The sequence below is a fragment of the Chrysochloris asiatica genome, unplaced genomic scaffold, assembly GCF_000296735.1.
Source record: "Chrysochloris asiatica unplaced genomic scaffold, ChrAsi1.0 scaffold00373, whole genome shotgun sequence".
Lineage (NCBI taxonomy): Eukaryota > Metazoa > Chordata > Mammalia > Afrosoricida > Chrysochloridae > Chrysochloris > Chrysochloris asiatica.
Window position 1 is genome coordinate 91,200 of NW_006408891.1, and position 10,659 is coordinate 101,858.

At 36.8% G+C, this 10,659-nt stretch overlaps 1 pseudogene; it reads right to left on the bottom strand.

Moving 5' to 3' along the window:
• Positions 1-4,783: 4,783 nt before the first annotated feature.
• Positions 4,784-10,449, bottom strand: LOC102832859 (annotated as a pseudogene).
• Positions 10,450-10,659: the final 210 nt, after the last annotated feature.

Consider the following 10,659-nt stretch of genomic DNA (forward strand, 5'->3'; position numbering starts at 1 on the left):
GACATCAGCATTGATATCTCTCATTCCACGACCTCTTCTGAATCTGACTTGAACCTCTGGAAGTTCTCTGTCAATGTATGATTGTAGCCATTTCTGTATTACCTTTAGGAGAATTAAGAAATCCATTGTTTTTTCATTCAAGATGCTCCTGGAGCTGCCATCTTGGGAGAGTACATCTTGATTGTATCAGTATTGATATCGAAATTTAAAGTGACAGTTTCAAAATAAAACCAAACAGCCACAACTCGTCTGTCTGTTGTGCTGTGGTGGCTTGAGTTGCTGTGATTCTGAGGGCTATGCCACCATGTTTTAAATAGCTAGCAGGGTCACCCATGGTGGACAGATTTCAGATGAGCTTCCAGACAAAGACAGACTAGGAAGAAAGAGTGATGAACTACTTCCGAATCGTTAATCACTGAAAACCTTATGAATAGCAGAGAAACACTGTTCAATACAGTGCTGGAAAATGAGCCTCTCAGTTTGGAAGACACTCAAAATGCAACTGGGGAGGAGATGTCTCCTCAAAGCAGAGTTGACCATGATGACGTGAATGGAGTTAAATGCATGGGAGAAAAGCCCACAGAACCTTCATTTGCTTATGGGGCACAATTCAAAATGAAGAGAAACAACTGTAAACATCCATTGAAAATTGGAACATGAAATGTACAAAGTATGAATCTGGGAAAATTGGAAGTTGTCAAAAATGAAATGGAACACATTAACATTGATATCTTAGATATTAGTGAGCTGAAATGGACTGGTATTGGCCAATTGTTATTTAGTCAGTTCCAACTCATACCAACCTTCTATAAGCTTTCCTAGGAGAAGCAATCCAATGTATACCCTACTCTACCATACAAGGACTCCTAATTGCCTAATAAAAATCATAATTATGAGTATTGTTTGTGAATTCTATGTGACCAGTGCAATGAATTATCAAACCCAGAAGAGAAGTTGTGAGTGTCATGGGAGGAATGGCTGGTGTCATAACTGGTAAAATGATTGAAGAGATGAAGTATGCCTGTCCTCTACTTCATAGAAATCAGCTTTGAACTGAAGATGATGATGATTTTCTTTCCTTCCCCTCTTGAAGATAAAGGAAGTCAGATTTCCCTGTGCTGCCATTTTTGCACCAACATACATCTAAGCATCCTTATTTTCAATCCCAGATAATCCAGGTATTAGTAAAATTCTAAAATGTTTTATCTTGTTTGAATCCTTCAATTCACCACCTTGTCATAATTTTCATGCTATAGATTTGACACAAAGATATTTAAAAGTTAGATAAAATGTTGACAGTTATATATAGAAAGAGAGTCAAACTATGATTTTTTATACATATTGCCTAATATATAGGTATAAATTTTTATACCACATTGAGAGTATATCTTATATATAGCAAGTGTTCAGCAAACATTGTTATGTGCTGTCAAGTTGGCTCAAATTCATAGTGGAGCAGAAAGTCTCGTGTTTCTACTATGGAGAGGCCAGTTAATTCAAACTACTGACCTTGTGGTTAGCAGCCCAATAAGTTTATTCACTAGCCATCAGAGTGCCTTCAGTGTCAATTACAAATAAATGCATTGAAACATATCAATTCACTCTTATTTAGTTCATCTTTCTTTTTCTTTTGCAAATGAGATAATTTATGTTTTTTATTTATTTCTTTATTGCAGATTCCTCAGGCCACAAAATATGACCAAAAAAAAAAAAATCACAAAACTGTCATGATTAATGATAGTAAAATAGTGGTACTCACAGAGAAACCAATCTCTGTTCTTGCTGTCTATTTAATGTTTGATTCAGTAACTAGAGACTTCTGTGACAAACCCCTTAAAATATGACTGCTCATGAAAAGAGTGTATAGGCAGGAATAGGAAAATTATGTGGTCAGGAACCACTCTATAAAATCATAGATTTGACCCCCACAGAAAGAAGTTTTGAGTTGTGCATTACACTCATATAAATATATACAGTATACTGTTTGAATAACACATGTGATAACTATTTTATTTAGTTTATTTCAGAGAGGAGACTTCAAATTGAATGTGAGTCTCAAATGCTGATAAAAGCCCAGACACTTTTGATTCATAATTAAATGAATAAATATTACAAACCCTTGGCACTCTAAATATCAGAACTCCTGACCTATTCAGATGTTAATGTCCCATTGAAGTTCTCTGTCCATTGCCTTTAGGAAAATAGGGATTATGGGAAAGTCATTAATGCCAGCCCCAGGAGGCTGAACTTTAAGAACCAATGCAAACACCCACCAGGAAGACAAGGTCTATTTAAGTAAAACAGATGTGCAGAATGGAAAACATAATTATAAATGTGCTATTCCTGCTTCCTTTTCCCTCTCCTCTCACAGTTGTCTTTTGGGATGATGGAGACAAGAAAGAGGTTTGTCAGTTTAGTCTGTTCACTGTCAAACTTCAGAAAAAGTATGAAGCAGATTAATAATATAGCAATAACAGTTTAAAATATTTTTGCTGCAAAAGCCTTTTTACTGCATAACAGTGCTACTATGAATTGACTTATAGGTGTTACTTGTATTTGAGGCAGGTGGGTGATAATTTTCATTAGAGTCTTTTTAATGCTAAATCATCTGGAAACCTAGGGTTGACATAGGAAGAGAATAGAAAAGAAGCTGTATATTATTATGGACGCTTGAGGTACCGCATCCAGAATATAGATTTTTTTTAATACTTGTGCTTTTTTATTATTTCTTGTCTTTCTCTCTTTTATCAGACAGACATTTAAAATCTAGACTTAAGACATATAATTGGAATATGGTAGTGGTAGTTATATGCTGTGGAGTCGATAGGCTGCTCTAATGCCTTGAGTGGAGTCCTGGTGTGGTGTTGCAGGGTAATGCACTGGACTGCATGGTCAGTTTGAGCTGCAAGGTAGGCAGTTCAAAATAAGAAAGGGAATTTAGAGAGTAGATTGGATGAATTCATTTATTTTAAAATTTAAAAACATGATTAAAAAAATAAAATCAGTAAAAGAGCATAAATAAGATTTTAAAGGAATCGTTGCATTAAAAATATATATAATTGAACAAATGTAAGGATACAAAGGAAGCTCACAGAAGTACTATCTGGAGAATAAAAGTTACTGCACAGAAGATTTTCTAAAGAACACAGGTTTATAAAGAAGTATCTATAATGAAAGAGAGGTAGACATTGTTGTTAAGTGTGATAGAGTCAGTATCGACTCATGTTGACCAAGTATAGGATTCTTGAGGAGTGGTTGGTGGGTTTGAACTGCTGACCATGTGTTTAGCAATCCAGTGCTTATCTATCATGCCATACCAGGATTCTGAGAGAGAGATAGCTATGAATAAATTTAAAAACCAGAAATAAGATAATGTAAGTGATATAAAAACTAATGATGCATATAACTTTGACTTAGCACAAATTTTTGGACTGCAATTTTATACTCATGAGAGGGAAACTGAATTTTTTTTTTTAAATAAAAAAGAGATAACAAGTAGGAACTGAGTTATATACTGCAAAGAAAGCAGGACTATTTAGGCTCTGAATTCTCAACCAAGAAAATTGACATTAAAACAGGAAATGCTAAAGCAAACATCATTAAAAAGAAATTAAACCTCAATAAGGAAGATTACTGTACAAGTACCCATCCATTTAAAATAAATTTATGTCTCTAGGCCCAGATCCCTAGAAGGGGTGATAAATCTCCACTGTTAAATCCCAGAGGCCTGGAATACTTATGAATGGTATGCAAAAGTTTTATTAATAATCTTTGAGAAATGATTAAAAATTAAATGAGGGAAATATTGAGTTTTTTTGTTTTTTGAGTATAAAAGAGATGCCTTTAAAATCTTATCAACCAAACACATATTTACTCTATGGTTCATTTCTGGCCTTGGCATTTATTTTAGGTGATTTGTAGGAATGACAATTTCTTTCCTTTTTTCAATATAAGATTTACAATGGTGACATAAGGTTATTTTTAAAGGTGAGATATATTGTCAAACTTCTCAGATATGATTGATGAAAATTGCTTTGGGTATACATGAGCTATTCATGATAGAAATTGTATAATTTATGACTTATCAGGACTTAATTTTTGTGAGTGTTTTATTTAAAATTATGATTTTTCTTATTGAAATCTCTGGTCTTAAATAAACCGCAGAGTAACATAAGGCATATGCAAATATTCATTTTAATTTTCATGTTACCAGTGTATTTTACTTCTCAAACAAATGTGATTTAGGAATTCTTTTAGAAGGCTGGAAATAGTAGGTAATTGAAGTATGAATTCAGAATCCCATTCTTTCCTAATTTTGTCCATCTTAGAAAAACAAAACAAAACAACCACTTCTCATTTTTGTCAAAATATGTCAAGAAGCATTCAGATATTTTAATTTTCATTTGATTATGTATTTAGTTTTTTGACTCTGCAAAGGAGTTTGATGCACCTATATTCTTTATATTTTTCTCTTATTACCTGATTGCATAGGAAAGTCTGGTATTACAATATGGATCCTTGTTAGGGGCAGCACCCCTAACAAGGTCCCTGCCTGAGCTAACAAGGTCCCACTTGGCCTGTGGGGACAGCCTCCAGTGTCCCCTCCTGCACTCTCTTCAGGCAGAAGTCACCAGGTTATTGCTGAATGGGGATTCTGTCTGAGGCCTCGTCCAGGGGTCTGACTGCTGGAAGAGTGACACCCAGCATTTGTACCGCTTCTCCAGCAAAGAGGAGGTTGTGTCCTGCTGTGGGAGGAAGGCAGGGACTTCACACACAGCTGTCCTCATTCAATGAGCTCCACGTAGTTGGCAGGAAACATACCGAAGTGGCCATCTGGCCCATAGTCACACCACCAGCTCTCATCAATCACCTCGATGCCAGTGATGAGGTTCTCAGGGTCAAAGGAGATCTGTGTCATCCGCTGCCTGGTAGTCGTACAGGTCCCGGGCACAAAGCCTCTTCCCATGCAGTCCTGGTTCCTGCTCGTAGTGGTGAACTCAGAGCCAGTTTCTTCTTGCGGTACCAGCCCGTGCTCCTCGTAGAGGTTCTCCTGCTCCGGGGGTTCCTGGTAGACAGCCTCCTCCTCCACCGGCACTACAGACTCAAAGATAGTGGGCCCCTGGTCCCTGAGGAGCTCTGTCTTGGGTCTCAAGGAGGCAGGAGTGGGTTCCCTGATGACAAGGGTGGTCTCTGGTTGGGTGAGCTGCTTATTCAGGAAAGGGCTCTTCAGTTTGCCTGGCTGGGGACGGAGGTGGTGGACATGGCCCTCTCCTTCTGTTTGAAGCTGTCCGGTGGGTGTATGGGCTGCTGACAGCATGTTAGTTATGGTGTTTGAGAAGTGTGTTAAAGGAACCAGAATAACAAACAAATCTGTGTTGGAAGAAGTACAAGCAGAATGCTCCTTGGAAGTCAGCATGGATGGACATCATCTCTTATACTTTGGACTTATTAGAGAGCTCAGTCCCTGGAAAAGAACATCATGTACATTGGCACCAACAATGAACTCAAGCATAGCAGCATTTGCGACAATAGAGCAGCAATGGGCAGTGTTTCATTCTCTTGTGCATAGGGTCAGTGTGAGGCAGAACCAACTCTACAACACCTAATAGCAACAGCATAGACAGGATAAGTCAAGAAACAATTACTTCATATTTTGATAATACTTATTTAATATCAAAATGTCTATGATTTTGTTATAATTTGTATACCAATTAGTCAAGCCAATGATGAAGTTAAAAAATGTTATCAATATCTTCAGTTTGAAATTGATCAAGCAGGCAATCAAAATGCACTGATAATTATTGGTGACTAGAATTTAAAAAGTTAGAAACAAGGAAAAATGATCAGTAGTTGGAAAACATGGCTTTGGTGATAGAAAGGATAACAAAGATCATTTGGAAAAAAAATTGCAATAAAAATGAATTAATCATTTCAAATAGCTTTTGAAAATAACCTAAACTCTGACTACGTCTATGGATCTTGCCAATGGAATACAGAGGAAACGATAGACACAATACGTGGAGAGAAAATATGAAGAAGCTCAATACCATCAGACAAAATTATGCCTGGTGTTGACTGAGGAACAGCACAGCCACTTCACAATATGCAAGTTCAAGTTAAAACTGATGAAAGTGAAATAAGGCCAAAAGAGCCTAAATGGAATCTTACATATATTTCAGTGAATGTATTGTTATTGTTAGGTGCTGTCGAGTTGGTACTGACTCAGTGATCTTAAGCAAAACAGAAGGAAACACTGCCAGGTCCTATGTCAGCCTCACAATAGTTGCAACACTTGAGCCCACTGCTGCTGACACTGTGATAATCTAGCTCACTGGGGTCTTCCTCTTTTTTTCCTGAGCCTCCACTTTACCAAGCTTGATGTCTTTCTCCAGGGATTGGTCCCTCCTGATAACATGTCTGAATTATGGGAGACAGAGTCTGGCCATCCTGATTTCTAAGAAGTATTCTGGCTGTACTTCTTCCAACACAGATTTGTTTTTATTTTTGGTAGACCATGATACTTTTAATATTCTCCTCCAACACCATAACTCAAATACATCAATTCTTCTACAGTCTTCTTTATTCATTGTCCAGCATTCACATGCATATGAGGTTACTGAAAATACCATGACTTGGGTCAGACGCTACTTAGTCCTCAAGCTGACATCTTTGCTCTTCAACACTTTTAAGAGGTTATATGAAGCAGATTTGTCTAATACAATATATCATTTGACTTCTTGACTGCTGCTTCCATAAGTATTAATGATGAATCTGAACAAAATAAAGTCTTTTACAACTTAAATCTCGTCTCCATTTATCTTGATAATGGTAAAATGGTGAGGATTTTTGTTTTCTTTAGATGGAGGTACAATCCATACCTGAGGTTGTGTTCTTCAATCTTTATTAATTAGTATTTTAAGTCCTCTTCACTTTCAGAAAGCAAGGTTGTAACATCTGCATATCGTAGGTTGTTAATTAGTCTTCCTCCAATGCTGATGCCACATTTTTCTTCATATAATCCAGTTGCTAGAATTAGAAATTTATTGTCTTGTTTTAATTAATGTTATGGAGATTTCCCACTGACTCTTTCCACAGAATTAGTTAATTTTATTTCTGTGTATTCCAAGTGTTGAGGTGCATGTGTATACTCAGCTTTTATGTTGTTTTTAAAAACAGTAGACCAATGTGGTCACCAGAAAGATTTCATGTCTGCTTGTGTATTCCCTTTGAGTTTCAGTCTTGGGAGGGGATTTGTCCTAGAGGGACTCAATTACTTACCTGGATGGCTCCTTAGCGAACAACTTGCTTGTTCTTGTAGTTGCCAATCAGACTGCTGTTTTTGTTTTTCCCTGCTGGTCTTTCTTTCAAGAATTATCTTCTGTTCCCCCAGCTGCTCCAGGATGGTATACTTATGTTTTCAAGTGGGAATTTCCCATCTCAGAAGGTTGTGGATGGGGATCAGGATTCTAACTAAGGCTCTGTAAGAAGCCTCTTTCACTGGGCAGGTTCTAGCACCCATTTAAGGTATTTCAATCAGTTAAAGGCTGAAGGAAGGCTTACAAATTTTCTATAATCATGTTCCCTGATATTCATTTCTATCCCACTCAAGTATCTATTTCATAGTAGTAGGCAAGGGAAACTAATATTCATAAGACAGTCAAGCATCTTAACATTATTTCCCCTCTTTTACCAATTCAGACTATATATCAATCCCTGTATATCAGAGCCCTTTTGCTCTAAGATTGAGCATTCATCACTATTTACCTCTCCCCATTTAGCCCATGCAAACCTGCATAAGTGTTCTCCTATTTACCTTATTCTTCTGTCCTCCTCCACCTTCTGGTGTATTGCCCACCCTAACACCTGAACTGTGATGTGTCTATCCCTTCTGTCCCTTCACTCCCCTCTGTCCTTGGTACCCAACAAAGAACTTTTCCTTTTTTCATTTTTCTTCCTTTTAGCATGGGTATCTTTTCTTAAGTTTTTACAATAATGGTCTTATGCAATATTTCTCCTTTAGTGACTGAAAAATTTCACTCAGCATAATGTCCTCTAGATTCAACCATGTTATGTGGTGGCTTAAAGTTCCCTTGTTATTCTTCAAGGTAGCATACTATTTCACTGTGTATATATGCCAGAGTTTGTTTAACCATTCTTCCATTGATGGGCATTTAGGTTGTCTGCATCTGTTTGCTATTGTAAATAGTGCTGCTACAAATATTTGTGTGCATAACTCTTATTATGGCTTGTATTTCTTGTGGATAAATGCCAAGTAGAGGAATTGCTGGATGATAAGGTATTTCTATTTCCAGCTTTCTGAGGAAGCACCAAACTGTTTTCCAATGGAGCATTTTGCAATTCAACCAGTAGTGTAAGAGGGTCCCAGTCTGTCCACATCCTCACCAGCATTTAATGTCCTCTGCTTTTTTGAAGTTTGCTTTTATTACAGGTGTTAAATAATATCTCTTTTTTGTTTTGATTTGCATCTCTCTAATAGCTAATGATTGTGAACATTTCTTCATATGTTTGTTGGCTGCCTGAATGTCTTCCTTGGTGACATTTCTGTTTATGATCTGTACCCATTTTTTAATTTTTTTTTGTCTTTTTCTTGTACAGATATTGTAGTTTCCTATATATTTTGGAAAAAAAAGTCCCATGTCTGATAAGTCATTGCAAAATATTTTCTTTTCCCATTCTGTGGGCTCCCTTTTTACTCTTTTGGTGAAGTTTTTTGATGTACATAAGTTTCTAATTTTTAGTATGTCACAATAGTGTATTTTGTTTTCTTTTGTGTGTGCAATTTTCTCAACGTTTAATAGTCTGTGTGTGCCCTGTATTAGAACTCTTAAATTTGTCCCTGTTTTCCCATCGATCATTTTTATAAATCTGGGATTCACATATAAATCTTAATCCATGATGAGTTAGTTTTTTTCTATATGGATAGAGGTAAAGGTCTTGTTTAGCTTTTTGTGTATCGATTTCCAGTTCTGCCAACAACATTTGTTGAAGAGACTATTTCCTCCCCATGAAACTTACTAAAGCCCTTTGTCAAATATCATTTGGCTGTATATGGATTGGATAATTTCTGGATTCTCAATTCTGTTCCATTTTCCTATGTGTCTTTCATTATACCAGTACTAGGCTGTTTTGACCACTGTAGCCTTGTAGTAAAATTTGAAATCAAGGAGTGTGAGGCTTCAAACTATAATATTCTTCTTAAGCAGTGCTTTGCTTATCCTGGGTCCTTTCCTATCCATATAAAGTTTGTATTTATTTTTTCTATCTCTTTGAAGAATGTCATTGGAATATGTATTGGGATTGCACTACATATGTAGATTGCTTTGGGTAGTATTGACATTTTCACAATGTTAAGTCTTCCTATCTAAGAGCATGGCAAATTCTTCCACTTTTGTAAGTCTCTCTTTTTTTGTTGTTGTTGTTGTTGTGTAGTTTTCTTTGTATAGGTCCTTTGTTTATTTGGTTATATTTATTCCTAAATATTTTATCGTTTGGGTGGCTACTGTAAATGATATTGGTTTCCTTATTTCCTTTTCAGTGCTGTCATTAGTATAGAAGAATCCAAATGATTTTTATATAATGATCTTGTACCCTACCACTTTGGAGAATCTTTGGGGTTTGCTATGTAGAGGATCATCATTGTCTGAAAACAGAGAGTTTTACTTCCTCTTTGCCAGTTTGGATACCTTTAATTTCCCTGTCTTGACGTATACATCTGGCTATGACTTCCAGCACAATATTGAATAGGAGTGGTGACAAAGGGCATCCTTGTCTGGTTACTGTTCACAGAGGGAAGGCTTTCAGTTTCCCTCCATTGAGAGTAACGTAGGCTGTTGGTTTTGTATTTATGCTCTTAATCATGCTGAGGAATTTCCCTTCAATTCATATTTTGTTGAATATTTTTATCAGGAATGGATGTTGGATTTTGTCAAATACCTTTTCTGCATAAATATATGTGATCATGTGGTTATTTTGCTTTTTTTTTATATATGGCAGATTGCATTGATTGTTTTTCTAATGTTGAACCATCTTTACATCCCTGATATGAATTCCACTTGGATATGATATATTATTTATTTCATGCTTTGTTGAATTTTGTTGGCTAGGATTTTGTTGAGAATTTTTGCATCTATGCTCATGAAGGAAATCGGTCTATAATTTTCATTTTTAGTGATATCCTTCCTTGGTTTTGGTATGAGGGTTGTGCTTTCTTCATAGAATATGTTAGGGAGTTGTCCATCCTTTTCTATATTCTGGAATAATTTGATTAGGACCTGCCTCAACAAGGGGGTTCGATTCACGAAGTTGGGAGATCTGGCGATGACAGAGACAGAGAAAGAACACACACAAAGACGCAAAGAGAGAGAACACAAAACACCCTGAAACCAGAGTGGATGCGACACTGGCAGGCAGACCCTGGACTACCGGCATGGTGACCCCTGCAGGCAGTAAAGCACCGCCCTGCAAACCTTAACACATGCCTTGCCAGCTGTAACGCCTCTCATGTCAGTCGTAATGCATGAGGGCTTCGGTCTGCACTCCCATTTTATTTCAGGGAGGAGCTTTACACAAAGGAAGGCGGGGTTTATTAAGACGGGGTACAGAAGTGAAATGTGATTAATCGTTCAACACAGGACACAA